We start from the raw sequence: 14,029 nt of genomic DNA on the forward strand, positions 1-14,029 counted from the left end.
ACTGTGTGATTATTGTTACAATGTTAATAAAGTTTGATCATTTTACTTGAACCAAGAACAGCCTTCACGTTTTTATTTAATTTCCATTTGCAAAACAGGACGACAGTGAGTGTGAGTGACATCCATTTAATGCAATTGTCAAAAGTGAAGCCGGAATTACTTGGAGAATTATTTTACATTTATTAATAAAACCCAACACTCTTTGTCTCAACCAAAGATTTTTTAAAAATACTTTCTTTGCTCAATTTGGAATTTGTTTCATTCACTTGTGTTGCACAAATAGTGATACAGATAGATAGCTAGTCTCTCAAATAATTGAGTGTACCAAAAAAAGAGGGGAAAAATGATGGGAAACTTACTTACATTTACAGTTATACACATTTTGTGTGCTGCCCCCTACAGTAGGCTTTAGTAACGTCCAAAGCACTGTGGTATGTTGGGGTGTTGCCACAATACAGGTTCGAATCCCACAAGAAACATGAAAATTAAACGGATGATAAACCTTGCAATAAGTGCAGAGGTGTGTGTAAACAATGTTGAGAAGATAAGAGAATAGAGAAAAGTGGATATAGTGTACGTTTTCCTCCTTTTTTCTCCTTTTCTTTTTCTCTCTTTCCCCCCCCTCCTTCCTCTTTTTTTCCTTTTCCCCCCTTTCGGGCAGTCCCTTTTGCCCCATTTTAGCTCCTGGCTGCATATTATTTGTCTGTTCCTATGAGCTGTCCCCAGGCACCACTCTGGAGCTCTGTGAGAATGCATTTCCAGCAGATAATCTATGTCGTAAAGTCATTTTTTGCAGGTTTTCAAGAGATTCTCCAATGCTGAGGTGTGAAACGGACTTTGGTGAACCACCAGCTGCTCAGCGAAAATGGCACCATGGCGAACACTTTCCTAACGACATCAAAGAGTTCCTAACGAGGTCCGAACACAGGTCCGAACACAGGTCCGAACAAGCGTATACGTCACTAAAAATGGGGCAAAAGGGACACGTGACGTGACGTTGGAGGGGGCGCGGTTAACGCTTGAGTGTCGGCCATATTTTCCTTCGCATACAGGTTTGTAAACTTGATTAATACTCATAAAAGTAACGCCATGTACAAGCCGAATGTTAAACCGTGGGACAACCAAAATTAAATTTAATCTTCCGTCCTTTCGGCACTTTATCCAAGTTGTATTTCAACTTCCTTGTAACGTAGCCATTTTGCCAATGGAAGTTCTGCCTGTAATAGCGTCGCTGTTCATACCGGCATTGTGTGGTGACGGTGGGGATGTTAGTGATATGACAGAATCAGAAGGCAAATAGTAACTTATGTTTTTGTTTATTTGCCATATAAACTCGGCCGATTCCTCGGGGAAAGCCTTAAGATGTGAACTATTTTTTTTGCATTTATTGTCTGTCTGTGCAATAGTAATTCGTCGGCTATCTGTGGCGTTTTCTCCACTCTGGTAACTGAGCCTGGTTATATGTTTGAGCAGAGCAGAGCAGACAGATGTGTCCAGATGTATTAACCCTTGTGTTCTGGTCATATTTATTTTTGTTACTCAGGCAATGTTTGTTGGTCTGGTGGACCCGCTGCATTTTTGGGGTTTTTAATTCAACACAATCAAACAATTTTATGTTAAAATACTCTACAGATGTTTACTTCATCCCAATTACAAGCAATATAAACAACATGCATGATTAACATGTAATATAATCACATTTATGTATTAAAGTGCAATTCGTTTTTTTCAATAAAATGTGATTAAAAAAATAAAAAGGATGGAAAACATTCAAGAAATGTGCAAATGAAGCAAGGTTTTTTGGTATAACTATCATGTATTATTCATTTGAACTTTTTTAGAACTTTGAACATTTACAAAACATAAGTAAGATCTCAATCTCAGCTTGGCTGCTGACCACTTGGTCCTGGGGCCTGCTGCTGTCTAGCTGTGGTTCATTCTCGTTTAGGAGATAGCTGATGATTAATGTCATCCTCTTCTAAAAGTCACTGTCAGACTCTGAATTTGATCTTCATATTCTGAAACCTCTGTCTTGACCAAAATCAATTTCAAGGCCTTGTGTGTGATGAATCTTTTGGTTGTTGCGGAGAATCGGTTGTATTAGTAGTTATCACTGGGAAAGCTATATTTATTGCCCCCCCCCCCCCCCCCCCCCCAAAAAAAAGAGGAATATGATAACAGGTGCAAGTGCGTGAATGTCGGTTTGACACACGCACATGTGTATAATTACAACAAACAGTTTGAAAGTAGTGTTTGTTTTACAGATCACCAAGAAGCTGGCTGGCGCTATTGGGGACAGTGCTGCATGGATGACAAACATCGGCAACGAGTTTGGCCAGGTTCTGAACTCTGTTCTGACGACGGGTGAAGGTGCAGGGTTGGAAGAGTTGTGCCATGGCATCGTCACTCGATACAAGAATGCGGGCCAAGCTGAACCTGAGGTCATCTATGTTGACCGGGACTGCTGCAGCCAGTCAGGTGGGTAAAAATGATAAAATTCTTTATCAAATATACGTTTGAAAAACTGTGTGCCACACACACACACTGTTACCACTCCACTTATGGGAGGAGGGGTACTGGCAATTGGGCAGCGGCTGACTTTGTTTTTCACAGGTGTGTCTTCAGTGGTCAAACTCTTCCACCCATGGAGGTCTGCAGTGCGCTTGGACAGCTTCCATTTCATGCGGCGTTTTAACTGCGGCGTTAAGTTTACGTTAAGTGTCTGTCTGTCTGTCTGTCTGTCTGTTCGCAGATGATTGCTCGTCTGTTACTGTGTGATTATTGTTACAATGTTAATAAAGTTTGATCATTTTACTTGAACCAAGAACAGCCTTCACGTTTTTATTTAATTTCCATTTGCAAAACAGGACGACAGTGAGTGTGAGTGACATCCATTTAATGCAATTGTCAAAAGTGAAGCCGGAATTACTTGGAGAATTATTTTACATTTATTAATAAAACCCAACACTCTTTGTCTCAACCAAAGATTTTTTAAAAATACTTTCTTTGCTCAATTTGGAATTTGTTTCATTCACTTGTGTTGCACAAATAGTGATACAGATAGATAGCTAGTCTCTCAAATAATTGAGTGTACCAAAAAAAGAGGGGAAAAATGATGGGAAACTTACTTACATTTACAGTTATACACATTTTGTGTGCTGCCCCCTACAGTAGGCTTTAGTAACGTCCAAAGCACTGTGGTATGTTGGGGTGTTGCCACAATACAGGTTCGAATCCCACAAGAAACATGAAAATTAAACGGATGATAAACCTTGCAATAAGTGCAGAGGTGTGTGTAAACAATGTTGAGAAGATAAGAGAATAGAGAAAAGTGGATATAGTGTACGTTTTCCTCCTTTTTTCTCCTTTTCTTTTTCTCTCTTTCCCCCCCCTCCTTCCTCTTTTTTTCCTTTTCCCCCCTTTCGGGCAGTCCCTTTTGCCCCATTTTAGCTCCTGGCTGCATATTATTTGTCTGTTCCTATGAGCTGTCCCCAGGCACCACTCTGGAGCTCTGTGAGAATGCATTTCCAGCAGATAATCTATGTCGTAAAGTCATTTTTTGCAGGTTTTCAAGAGATTCTCCAATGCTGAGGTGTGAAACGGACTTTGGTGAACCACCAGCTGCTCAGCGAAAATGGCACCATGGCGAACACTTTCCTAACGACATCAAAGAGTTCCTAACGAGGTCCGAACACAGGTCCGAACACAGGTCCGAACAAGCGTATACGTCACTAAAAATGGGGCAAAAGGGACACGTGACGTGACGTTGGAGGGGGCGCGGTTAACGCTTGAGTGTCGGCCATATTTTCCTTCGCATACAGGTTTGTAAACTTGATTAATACTCATAAAAGTAACGCCATGTACAAGCCGAATGTTAAACCGTGGGACAACCAAAATTAAATTTAATCTTCCGTCCTTTCGGCACTTTATCCAAGTTGTATTTCAACTTCCTTGTAACGTAGCCATTTTGCCAATGGAAGTTCTGCCTGTAATAGCGTCGCTGTTCATACCGGCATTGTGTGGTGACGGTGGGGATGTTAGTGATATGACAGAATCAGAAGGCAAATAGTAACTTATGTTTTTGTTTATTTGCCATATAAACTCGGCCGATTCCTCGGGGAAAGCCTTAAGATGTGAACTATTTTTTTTGCATTTATTGTCTGTCTGTGCAATAGTAATTCGTCGGCTATCTGTGGCGTTTTCTCCACTCTGGTAACTGAGCCTGGTTATATGTTTGAGCAGAGCAGAGCAGACAGATGTGTCCAGATGTATTAACCCTTGTGTTCTGGTCATATTTATTTTTGTTACTCAGGCAATGTTTGTTGGTCTGGTGGACCCGCTGCATTTTTGGGGTTTTTAATTCAACACAATCAAACAATTTTATGTTAAAATACTCTACAGATGTTTACTTCATCCCAATTACAAGCAATATAAACAACATGCATGATTAACATGTAATATAATCACATTTATGTATTAAAGTGCAATTCGTTTTTTTCAATAAAATGTGATTAAAAAAATAAAAAGGATGGAAAACATTCAAGAAATGTGCAAATGAAGCAAGGTTTTTTGGTATAACTATCATGTATTATTCATTTGAACTTTTTTAGAACTTTGAACATTTACAAAACATAAGTAAGATCTCAATCTCAGCTTGGCTGCTGACCACTTGGTCCTGGGGCCTGCTGCTGTCTAGCTGTGGTTCATTCTCGTTTAGGAGATAGCTGATGATTAATGTCATCCTCTTCTAAAAGTCACTGTCAGACTCTGAATTTGATCTTCATATTCTGAAACCTCTGTCTTGACCAAAATCAATTTCAAGGCCTTGTGTGTGATGAATCTTTTGGTTGTTGCGGAGAATCGGTTGTATTAGTAGTTATCACTGGGAAAGCTATATTTATTGCCCCCCCCCCCCCCCCCCCCCCCAAAAAAAAAGAGGAATATGATAACAGGTGCAAGTGCGTGAATGTCGGTTTGACACACGCACATGTGTATAATTACAACAAACAGTTTGAAAGTAGTGTTTGTTTTACAGATCACCAAGAAGCTGGCTGGCGCTATTGGGGACAGTGCTGCATGGATGACAAACATCGGCAACGAGTTTGGCCAGGTTCTGAACTCTGTTCTGACGACGGGTGAAGGTGCAGGGTTGGAAGAGTTGTGCCATGGCATCGTCACTCGATACAAGAATGCGGGCCAAGCTGAACCTGAGGTCATCTATGTTGACCGGGACTGCTGCAGCCAGTCAGGTGGGTAAAAATGATAAAATTCTTTATCAAATATACGTTTGAAAAACTGTGTGCCACACACACACACTGTTACCACTCCACTTATGGGAGGAGGGGTACTGGCAATTGGGCAGCGGCTGACTTTGTTTTTCACAGGTGTGTCTTCAGTGGTCAAACTCTTCCACCCATGGAGGTCTGCAGTGCGCTTGGACAGCTTCCATTTCATGCGGCGTTTTAACTGCGGCGTTAAGTTTACGTTAAGTGTCTGTCTGTCTGTCTGTCTGTCTGTTCGCAGATGATTGCTCGTCTGTTACTGTGTGATTATTGTTACAATGTTAATAAAGTTTGATCATTTTACTTGAACCAAGAACAGCCTTCACGTTTTTATTTAATTTCCATTTGCAAAACAGGACGACAGTGAGTGTGAGTGACATCCATTTAATGCAATTGTCAAAAGTGAAGCCGGAATTACTTGGAGAATTATTTTACATTTATTAATAAAACCCAACACTCTTTGTCTCAACCAAAGATTTTTTAAAAATACTTTCTTTGCTCAATTTGGAATTTGTTTCATTCACTTGTGTTGCACAAATAGTGATACAGATAGATAGCTAGTCTCTCAAATAATTGAGTGTACCAAAAAAAGAGGGGAAAAATGATGGGAAACTTACTTACATTTACAGTTATACACATTTTGTGTGCTGCCCCCTACAGTAGGCTTTAGTAACGTCCAAAGCACTGTGGTATGTTGGGGTGTTGCCACAATACAGGTTCGAATCCCACAAGAAACATGAAAATTAAACGGATGATAAACCTTGCAATAAGTGCAGAGGTGTGTGTAAACAATGTTGAGAAGATAAGAGAATAGAGAAAAGTGGATATAGTGTACGTTTTCCTCCTTTTTTCTCCTTTTCTTTTTCTCTCTTTCCCCCCCCTCCTTCCTCTTTTTTTCCTTTTCCCCCCTTTCGGGCAGTCCCTTTTGCCCCATTTTAGCTCCTGGCTGCATATTATTTGTCTGTTCCTATGAGCTGTCCCCAGGCACCACTCTGGAGCTCTGTGAGAATGCATTTCCAGCAGATAATCTATGTCGTAAAGTCATTTTTTGCAGGTTTTCAAGAGATTCTCCAATGCTGAGGTGTGAAACGGACTTTGGTGAACCACCAGCTGCTCAGCGAAAATGGCACCATGGCGAACACTTTCCTAACGACATCAAAGAGTTCCTAACGAGGTCCGAACACAGGTCCGAACACAGGTCCGAACAAGCGTATACGTCACTAAAAATGGGGCAAAAGGGACACGTGACGTGACGTTGGAGGGGGCGCGGTTAACGCTTGAGTGTCGGCCATATTTTCCTTCGCATACAGGTTTGTAAACTTGATTAATACTCATAAAAGTAACGCCATGTACAAGCCGAATGTTAAACCGTGGGACAACCAAAATTAAATTTAATCTTCCGTCCTTTCGGCACTTTATCCAAGTTGTATTTCAACTTCCTTGTAACGTAGCCATTTTGCCAATGGAAGTTCTGCCTGTAATAGCGTCGCTGTTCATACCGGCATTGTGTGGTGACGGTGGGGATGTTAGTGATATGACAGAATCAGAAGGCAAATAGTAACTTATGTTTTTGTTTATTTGCCATATAAACTCGGCCGATTCCTCGGGGAAAGCCTTAAGATGTGAACTATTTTTTTTGCATTTATTGTCTGTCTGTGCAATAGTAATTCGTCGGCTATCTGTGGCGTTTTCTCCACTCTGGTAACTGAGCCTGGTTATATGTTTGAGCAGAGCAGAGCAGACAGATGTGTCCAGATGTATTAACCCTTGTGTTCTGGTCATATTTATTTTTGTTACTCAGGCAATGTTTGTTGGTCTGGTGGACCCGCTGCATTTTTGGGGTTTTTAATTCAACACAATCAAACAATTTTATGTTAAAATACTCTACAGATGTTTACTTCATCCCAATTACAAGCAATATAAACAACATGCATGATTAACATGTAATATAATCACATTTATGTATTAAAGTGCAATTCGTTTTTTTCAATAAAATGTGATTAAAAAAATAAAAAGGATGGAAAACATTCAAGAAATGTGCAAATGAAGCAAGGTTTTTTGGTATAACTATCATGTATTATTCATTTGAACTTTTTTAGAACTTTGAACATTTACAAAACATAAGTAAGATCTCAATCTCAGCTTGGCTGCTGACCACTTGGTCCTGGGGCCTGCTGCTGTCTAGCTGTGGTTCATTCTCGTTTAGGAGATAGCTGATGATTAATGTCATCCTCTTCTAAAAGTCACTGTCAGACTCTGAATTTGATCTTCATATTCTGAAACCTCTGTCTTGACCAAAATCAATTTCAAGGCCTTGTGTGTGATGAATCTTTTGGTTGTTGCGGAGAATCGGTTGTATTAGTAGTTATCACTGGGAAAGCTATATTTATTGCCCCCCCCCCCCCCCCCCAAAAAAAAAGAGGAATATGATAACAGGTGCAAGTGCGTGAATGTCGGTTTGACACACGCACATGTGTATAATTACAACAAACAGTTTGAAAGTAGTGTTTGTTTTACAGATCACCAAGAAGCTGGCTGGCGCTATTGGGGACAGTGCTGCATGGATGACAAACATCGGCAACGAGTTTGGCCAGGTTCTGAACTCTGTTCTGACGACGGGTGAAGGTGCAGGGTTGGAAGAGTTGTGCCATGGCATCGTCACTCGATACAAGAATGCGGGCCAAGCTGAACCTGAGGTCATCTATGTTGACCGGGACTGCTGCAGCCAGTCAGGTGGGTAAAAATGATAAAATTCTTTATCAAATATACGTTTGAAAAACTGTGTGCCACACACACACACTGTTACCACTCCACTTATGGGAGGAGGGGTACTGGCAATTGGGCAGCGGCTGACTTTGTTTTTCACAGGTGTGTCTTCAGTGGTCAAACTCTTCCACCCATGGAGGTCTGCAGTGCGCTTGGACAGCTTCCATTTCATGCGGCGTTTTAACTGCGGCGTTAAGTTTACGTTAAGTGTCTGTCTGTCTGTCTGTCTGTCTGTTCGCAGATGATTGCTCGTCTGTTACTGTGTGATTATTGTTACAATGTTAATAAAGTTTGATCATTTTACTTGAACCAAGAACAGCCTTCACGTTTTTATTTAATTTCCATTTGCAAAACAGGACGACAGTGAGTGTGAGTGACATCCATTTAATGCAATTGTCAAAAGTGAAGCCGGAATTACTTGGAGAATTATTTTACATTTATTAATAAAACCCAACACTCTTTGTCTCAACCAAAGATTTTTTAAAAATACTTTCTTTGCTCAATTTGGAATTTGTTTCATTCACTTGTGTTGCACAAATAGTGATACAGATAGATAGCTAGTCTCTCAAATAATTGAGTGTACCAAAAAAAGAGGGGAAAAATGATGGGAAACTTACTTACATTTACAGTTATACACATTTTGTGTGCTGCCCCCTACAGTAGGCTTTAGTAACGTCCAAAGCACTGTGGTATGTTGGGGTGTTGCCACAATACAGGTTCGAATCCCACAAGAAACATGAAAATTAAACGGATGATAAACCTTGCAATAAGTGCAGAGGTGTGTGTAAACAATGTTGAGAAGATAAGAGAATAGAGAAAAGTGGATATAGTGTACGTTTTCCTCCTTTTTTCTCCTTTTCTTTTTCTCTCTTTCCCCCCCCTCCTTCCTCTTTTTTTCCTTTTCCCCCCTTTCGGGCAGTCCCTTTTGCCCCATTTTTGGCCGAAAGGTCAGCACTCTGGACTTTGAATCCAGTGATCCGAGTTCAAATCTCGGTGGAACCTTCAGGTGTTTGCTGTCATGTTTGTGTTCTGGAAAGAAGATGAGTGTATGAGGTTAGTCAGTTGTCAAGTCACACCAGAGTGTGTGATTGACCAATTCCAAAGAGAGGGCTTAAATTGGTTAATGTTGAAGAAGTGAAACATTCAGCTGAGAGGGTCTGTGCTATTTGCCTTCTCACCTCTGGGTGTCACTAATGGAATCTATCTGATTTCTTCTTGCATATTCATTTGCAATGCATATATTTTTCCATGCTCTCCATTTGGAATTTGGACACAGAAGCCAAAGGAGAAGGAAACAGGAAAAACAATCCCATGGTAACAATCAGCGACAAGGAGAACTACTCAAAAGCCTGCACAATTAACCCGGTGCCCACCCATGGGCCAACCAATCATCCAATCAAGGAGCAGCAATTTCTGCCGGCCGGGATCTGAGCGCCAACTCCATGCGGTGCGCACAAGTTGGTACTGATTTAGGAAAAAGAGGATTGTACAATTTTACTCCTTGGTATGGATACTCTTTCAAAAAAGTCCAAAAAATAAAATATGTGGTTGACAAAACTGTGTGACTCAGTCCTTCAACACAAAAGGCAGGCAAAGGAAAATCAGCTGTCCTCTGCATCTAATCATGGGAGGATGGCCTGACTACGATCAGGGACCTGAGCAGCAAAGAATAGATAGACATGATAAATAGTTATATATATGTACACACTAGTCTCCAATACTACTATGATAAAAAGAGATCCAATGCACAGGTCCAAGTTGTACAGGAATGTGTTGTAGAAATTTGTTCTATATTTTTGTTGTAAATCCACAACAGGTTTCATCATCTGCTAATCCTGGAGGAGACACTAGTTGTAAAGGAATTTATCAATACATAAAGATGCTTATATTATAAGACTGAAACACCCTTGAACAGCAGATCACTGTAAAGACATACATATAATATTGTGATTATGTCAGTGGGTCAACAATTTTGTAAAGGCAACTTTATATTTCTTTTAAAATCTTGTAAAAATATAACAATGTAAACATAAAAACATCAATCTCAAAACAAAACATGTTACCTGGATGGAAAACCATGCGTCTCTACAGCCTGTTGTTATTTGCAGCTTGTCGGTACATGATCTTTGTGAGCATTTGGAAAACATAAACCCCACAGAAACACATTAAACATTAACTACAATAATATAAGAATAATAAATGAATGAACTATTGTTCCATGTGTGATGTTAGACTTAAAGCTATACTTACCTTTCTGGCATGTAGCACAGCACTTAGTAAAAATTTAAACATGAACAACTCCCCCTCCCTCCAAAGTCTCACCCTCTTCCCCCTGCCTGACCTGTGACGCTCCCCTCCTCCCTGACGTGTGAGGTGAGAAAGTGATGGTGCGTTCCATCTCCCCCGGATGTCGGAGCGGAGAATGTTGTCAAGTTATCAGCGGTCCAGTTACCACGTCCATCAAGGCTATTCTTGTGCTTGCCGTGTCTGAATATAAACAACTTGTGATCTACCAGGCTAATGTTAGCATGGCCTGCGTTGTAGTTTGCGTGTAGTTTCAAGACCTGGTGGCTTGCTTTTACATTTTAGTGTGCCATAAGCTTATTAGGAGCATTTTAAGATTACAAAAGAAAAGTATAGCTTTAACAAAATTAAGTTGAATATTATATCCCACACTATAATCTCCATGGGGACACTGACCTTTCTTAAAGAAACATCTATTCCAAACATTACCACACCATATCTGTGAAATAAAAATGTATCAATTGTTTAATGCAGCTACATCGTGGTCCATTACACCAGATTCCAGAAATCTGCAGAATGTATGCCATAGACCATTTTTTAAATCAATATATAAATATATAATGTCCATGTGATGTCCTTTGCTGTCAGCTTACCTGATCAACTTGTGGTTGGTATCTATATGTACGAGTGACAGAGGATCATTGTAGGTCCTTCTCACAACACATCCGAGGCTTGTCATTCTCTGTAGTATTCCTAGACTATCAACCCGGTGCATCGAATCCCACACTCTGTCCACTGAACTCTGTGGCCTAAAGCCCTAAGACGACCTTTTACCATTCTGTGACCTGTAGGAAAAGAAGTGAAAACCACTTTTATTTAAGATATATTGATTGATAATCATGTGAACAAACAATTTAGGCATTTCACTTTTTCTCAGGTATACATGCTATGATGACCGTTGTTAAGATAATGTCCAGGACTCTCCACTAAGGCACAGACTAGAAAATTGAAAAAATAATATTGATAGCCTTTAGGCTATAAAAATAGCAGTCATTAAAGTAGCCGGCCCTCAGCTAGACTTAGTTGTGGAGGCTATATGGCCGGCAGCCGGTGCCTGTGGAAAGCCCGGTCATTTCAAATGTTACTATTATGACACAAATCTTTTTATAATGCTATGGACAAGTGCATGATATAATGCAAAGAAAAACTTTCTGTAAAAAGCACCAACCCAAATTCTGGGAGTCTTGCTTGATGGCAGAGACCAAGCTGTCAAGTTCATCATCTGTCATTTTTCTGTAGCCTTCCCTTTTTGAGAGGCCCCACTGTCGCATTCTGCGTTTCAGTGTTCTCACTGATACACCAGCAGTGTGGAAATACAGGGGGCAGAGAGGTCAATTTCAATCAAATGCTGGACGTGGTCTTTGGAAAAAAACATATGCCGGCTTGTTCACAGATACGAGACTTGTGTTCTTTTCACTGATTTTTACTGTGGTCTTCATCGTCGGCTTTCACCACAAGTACACCGTAGAACTGATAAAACACAAATGATGTACAAATATTACATTACACATGCCTCAACTAAAAGAAGATATATATTTTACAAACATAAACTTATATACCACTTCGGCCTGCAAGTGGACAAACCGGTAAACTTAAAACCGCTTATGGTCTTCGTTGATTGCTTTCTTAATTGGATCCATATCAATGATACCAGTTTACCGGACCGCTTTTTAAAACCGGAAGTGACATCACGGTCACCTTAAACTAAACTTATCAAGTTTTCAATTCAATTCAATTCAATTTTATTTATATAGCGCCAGATTACAACAATTGTCATCTCAAGGCACTTAAGTAATATAGTCCAATTCAAGCCAATTGGAATTCAATTCATTGTAATCATAATCCAATTAATTCATATAGAGCCAATTCAAAAAATTAATATCCTAGCTAAGGAAACCAACAGAATGCACTGAAACTTGTCTTCAGTCTAATCTCCCGTCCTGAGCGTGCCTGTGGCGACTGTGGAAAGGAACGACTCCCTTTTAACAGGAAGAAACCTCTGGCAGAACCAGACTCAGGAAGGGTGGCCATCCGCCTCGACCAGCTGGGGTTTGAGAAGACAGAAAAGAGGGAAAAGAGGGGAAAAAAACACCATAACGCCATTCAAAGGATATCTGTTGGAACAGGGAAACATAGGTTAATAATCACAATAATGTCACATGTACATAAAATCAATTTTGAAATTAAACAGGGGGAAAAAGAGAGTAAAGTGAGGAAAGGTGTGACAGATGAGGTCCCCCAGCAGTCTAAGCCTATAGCAGCTTAACAATGGGATGTTTCAGGATTACCTGAGCCATCCCTAACTATAAGCTTTATCGAAAAGAAAAGTTTTAAGCCTAATCTTAAAAGTGGAAAGGGTGTCTGTTTCCCGGACATTTACTGGCAGCTTATTCCACAAGAGAGGGGCCTGATAACTGAAGGCTCTACCTCCCATTCTACTTTTAGAAACTCTGGGAACAACAAGTAAACCTGCAGTTTGGGAGCGAAGTGCTCTGTTAGGAGAATATCTTACAATTAAATCTTTAAGATATGATGGAGCTCGGTCATTAAGAACTTTATATGTGAGAAGAAGAATCTTAAATTCTATTCTGAATTTAACAGGGAGCCAATGAAGAGAAGCTAAAACTGGAGAAACATGATCTCTCCTGTTAGTTCTCATCAGAACTCTGGCTGCAGCATTTTGGATCAGCTGGAGGCTTTTCAGAGAATATGTGGGACAGCCCAATAATAAGGAATTACAGTAGTCCAATCTTGAAGTAACAAATGCATGAACTAGTTTCTCTGCATCACCCTGAGACAGGATGTTCCTGATTTTAGCAATATTACGAAGGTGAAAGAAGGCAGTCCTAGAAACCAGTTTTATATGTGCGTCAAATGATAAATTCTGGTCAAAAATAACTCCAAGGTTCCTCACTGTAGAACTAGAAGCCAAGGAAATACCATCTAGAGTAACTATATAACTAGACAATTTCTCCCTGAAGCGCTCAGGTCCAAAGAGAACAACTTCAGTTTTGTCTGAATTTAAAAGCAGACAGTTCTGAGTCATCCAGGTCTTTATGTCTTCAAGACAGGCTTGTAGCCTGACCAACCTGTAGGTTTCATCTGGTTTCATAGATAAGTACAGCTGAGTATCATCAGCATAACAATGGAAATGTATGCCATGCTGTCTGATAATGTTACCTAATGGAAGCATGTATAAAGTAAAAAGAATCGGTCCAAGCACAGAACCCTGAGGAACTCCATGACTTACTCCAACGTGTGAGGAAGATTCTTCATTTACAAGTTTTAACTTTTAACTTTTACCTAACACCAAATGTTATTAACTATATCCTTTAAACATTGCTAAACAATAAATATAAACATCAAAACACTTAAAACAAACGTGTTATACGGACTTCCTCTATGGCCATAAAATCATAGCTGCATCTAGTGGCGAAACATAAATATAACTGCCGTTAAATTGCCTATTTGACAGTTTAAAGTGGCTGCACGTGCACTTTTTCTATCTGGCCTCAGTACATTTCTGAAATGTATTCATTTGTGTTTGGAAAACAATGGAAACTTTATTTCTGAGCCCACATCAGTGGGTTCTGGTTGTTAACACATAGATGAGGAGACAGTTCAGTGTGTGAGGATAAAAGCAGAGGAGAACCTGGGACATCTGAGCAGATCTGGGA

The 14,029-nt window shown here is 40.1% G+C and overlaps 1 protein-coding gene across 1 annotated transcript in view; it reads right to left on the bottom strand.

Annotated features, from left to right (window-relative positions):
- Positions 1 to 14,029, bottom strand: part of LOC140296621 (uncharacterized) — a 581,862-nt gene that overhangs the window by 47,308 nt on the left and 520,525 nt on the right. The gene's annotated exons all lie outside the window — the stretch shown is intronic.

The sequence above is a fragment of the Leuresthes tenuis genome, unplaced genomic scaffold (assembly GCF_036924035.1).
Source record: "Leuresthes tenuis unplaced genomic scaffold, fLeuTen1.0.hap1 SCAF_1, whole genome shotgun sequence".
NCBI classification, from domain to species: Eukaryota; Metazoa; Chordata; class Actinopteri; order Atheriniformes; family Atherinopsidae; genus Leuresthes; species Leuresthes tenuis.